The sequence below is a fragment of the Trematomus bernacchii genome, unplaced genomic scaffold, assembly GCF_902827165.1.
Source record: "Trematomus bernacchii unplaced genomic scaffold, fTreBer1.1, whole genome shotgun sequence".
Lineage (NCBI taxonomy): Eukaryota > Metazoa > Chordata > Actinopteri > Perciformes > Nototheniidae > Trematomus > Trematomus bernacchii.
In genome coordinates, this window is record NW_022987727.1 from 12,711,428 (window position 1) to 12,714,711 (window position 3,284).

At 40.6% G+C, this 3,284-nt stretch overlaps 2 long non-coding RNA genes across 2 annotated transcripts in view; both read left to right on the forward strand.

Annotated features, from left to right (window-relative positions):
* Positions 1–923: 923 nt before the first annotated feature.
* LOC117494424 lies at positions 924–2,860 on the forward strand. The gene is made up of 3 exons (XR_004557070.1): positions 924–1,214; positions 1,388–1,553; positions 2,743–2,860. It is a non-coding gene; the product is annotated as an uncharacterized LOC117494424 (long non-coding RNA).
* A 262-nt stretch (positions 2,861–3,122) lies between these two features.
* The window catches only part of LOC117494508, a 1,721-nt gene continuing 1,559 nt past the window's right edge, over positions 3,123–3,284 (forward strand). The window contains exon 1 of the long non-coding RNA XR_004557079.1: positions 3,123–3,219. This is a non-coding gene — a long non-coding RNA (uncharacterized LOC117494508). The remainder of the gene's footprint in view (positions 3,220–3,284) is intronic.

The window sequence follows — 3,284 nt, forward strand, 5'->3', positions numbered from 1 at the left end:
TAGGCTTTAGTGTAAAATGCTTTTGTCACGTTTTCCCCTTCAATTCTGAGAAACAAGTAGTTTTGAGTTTTGGATGGCCGAAGACACTACACTACCCACAATCCTCAGCTATCTTCGCAAGGCCAGGTCTCGAGGTCACGTAGTTCATTGCTCGGAACCTTGAGACACCAGCAAGGTAAGCTGTAATAAACTCGACTGCTCACTTAATTTTCGACAATATTCAAATATAACTCAAATAAAATATTTGGGTTATGTATTCAAGTCCCACCCAGGCAGCAGGATTCGTAAGACAGTACGAGAAACTTAAAGAAAATGTAGTCTGTAACAGTTATTTTCTTTTTTGTAATAACGGATCATTTAGAAGCTAGCATTAGCCACCGTGTGGCTAGCTAGCTGTGTTAGTACAATGTCGTAGTCATCAAAGGAGCTAGCACTGTTAGTTGTATCGCTCATCAAAACAAAGAGGACTCTCTGGAGCGAAAGTATTTGTAATTATTATTATTTATTTATTATTTATTACTTAGCGGGAGTGTTTTACATGTTCGGTGTAATGACGTAAAATGTTTAGGACGCGTCACTGCGGTTGCTGGTCATTTGTTTTTTTTACCATAAGCTGTCATCAAGAAGGAATGCCATAATTTAATGTCATGATGTTTATATGTGAACAAATTACACAGTACATTAGAAGTCAGTACACATTAGCCTAATTATTAACAGAATGTTAATTGGCGTTTAAATGTTACATTCTATTATACAAAAACCCCACTTGTCATTTGTGTTTGAATATATTGAATATTCACATATGAATATATTAATTTGATTCAAACCATTGGAAGTTTGCGCACTATCTCAAGTATTCACAGCATATTAGACTGTATCTTCTGTCTCTCCAATTGCATTTAATATAGAGCATAAACTTAATAACATATTTGTGTATTTGAGAACAAATTGATCAACTGACAGCAAACATTTTTGAGATAATCCCTCTATGTTTAACTTTCATTTGCAGAATGACAAAGCCCAAAAAACAACTGTGCCCCTCCTGCCAGGCCCCAAATTCCCTTGGGCGTAAAACATGTGTGGTGTGTGTCTGCCCCCTTCAAATAAATAAAACATTTTAAAAAAAAGAAGCGGAATTAAAGGACTCTAGCTGGGGGGCTTCTGTGAAGAGCAACAGGAACGCCAGCAGGACCGTTAAGTCGGCCGAGCTATCTGTGAGTTTAAATGACTTATTATTTAAGATGTTTGGCCTCTCAGACGATTACATATCTTATTTGTCAAACAGCCTTGCCCTCAGTGAATGTGAAACCATTTTTCTGGCTTTAAAAAGATTTGTATCATTGATCAATGTGCCTGTATGCAATCTTTTTCGCTCCAATTCTTGCAGGTTCTTAAACTACACACCCTTGGCTCCAGCCCGGTCCTTTTCCTTTCCAATAAGGGCCGCAGTGGGGAGATCCGTGGGGATCTGGTCCACCATTTTGGAAATGCTGATGGGGTCGTTAGGGAGATCCTACTCAAAATGAGGAAACTCTATGAGTACCTCCTGAAAAGTAAGATCATACTTGTACTTTATTATCTCATTGTGTAGTCGTCCATGGGCTTTGTGTCAATGCATTCATCAAATTCACACTTCTGTTACATCTATCCCGTTATATCATTAAAATGTCATCCCCCCCCTGAGCCTTTTTTATATAATACAACCTATGCTGTATTATAGAACAAAGGCTGTCAACATGGGCTTGTCAGGGCCAGCATGTTATCACTGTGAACACTAAGATACTAATATGAGGGTACCACACTAATGGTATTGCAGTTACCTACTTTTTAGTTTTTATTTATAATTAATTATTTGTATGCATATTTCTTTATTTTGTATTGTGTTTTAAGCCTGTACAGCACTTTGGACAACATTGAAATGTGCTATACACAAATATTTAAAGGGTTGAATTGAATGCAAATGTCGACATTACTCACCTGTAGTTAGCAAGCATGCACGTTATGCATGTGTCTGTAATACAAACACATCTCTGCAGGCATCATAAAGATATGAGGCTGCTCTGTTTTCCCAGTTTGTAACTCTTGCCTCCTCTCTTCATGTCTTAATCCCTCTCACATGAGATGGGAGAAGAGGAGGAGACACCTCGAGAGACGAGTTGAGGCAAAAGACATTCAATGAAATTAGACATCATGACACTCCTACCTCGCACCCTAATGTCCAGGACACACATGGTGCCGTACGCTGCACGTGTGCTTATCATTACGGCTTATGCTTTTTATCTGGGCATCCGAAAAGTCATGCCTATTTTCTTCTGTGAGACGCACGTGGTTCTTTGCAAAAACATACCCGGCAACAACCTGTCAAAAGTCTTATCACCATGTTTCATTACAGATTTAATGTATTTATCTGCAAGTTTTAAATTATTTCTAGTTTAATGAGAGAAGCTGCTCCAGACTGCAACTACATTTTCATTATGATCATGGTCTTAACTAAATACGATAAGTTGTTGTGTTAAACACTGATATGAGAAACATAGCAATATGTCTACAGTCAGCTGTGGTAGCTTAAAAACATTATTTTCACACTACCTGCATTTCATTCACTTAAGAACTACCTGGTTGATTTCTAATAAGAGGGAAATTCAATGCATTTAATTAATTTCTTGCAAGTAAGGCCAAAAATAAGTCTTCCTTAAAATGTGTTCTGTTAATTTTCCCTTGTATTATTTTCAACATTTGCAGTGTGTGCTGCACAACAAGCTGCATCGACATCTGCTGGTCCACCAGCCCCCCCTGGACCAGAGCAAGAGCCAGAGCGAGAGACGGAGCGAGGGACAGAGACGGAGCCAGAGCCAGAGCCAGAGCCAGAGCCAGAGCCAGAGCCAGAGCCAGAGCCAGAGCCAGAGCTTCCGGAGACATTTACTCTCCATCTTTTTTCTCTTCCTCCACCTCCTCCATGCTCCCAGCCTTCTCTCTCCCCCTTGTCTTCTCCTCCACCGCCTCCATGCTCCCAGCCTTCTCTCTCCCCCTTGTCTTCTCCTCCACCGCCTCCATGCTCCCAGCCTTCTCTCCCCCCCTTGTCTTCTCATCCACCTCCTCCATGCTCCCAGCCTTCTCTCCCCCCCTTGTCTTCTCCTCCACCTCCTCCATGCTCCCAGCCTTCTCTCTCCTCCTTGTCTTCTCCTCCACCGCCTCCACCGTCAAAGAAAAGTCGAAAAGGTTTGATTTGCACTATACTATACTATATACTATACAATACATTTCTTTAAATGATTGTTTGGAAG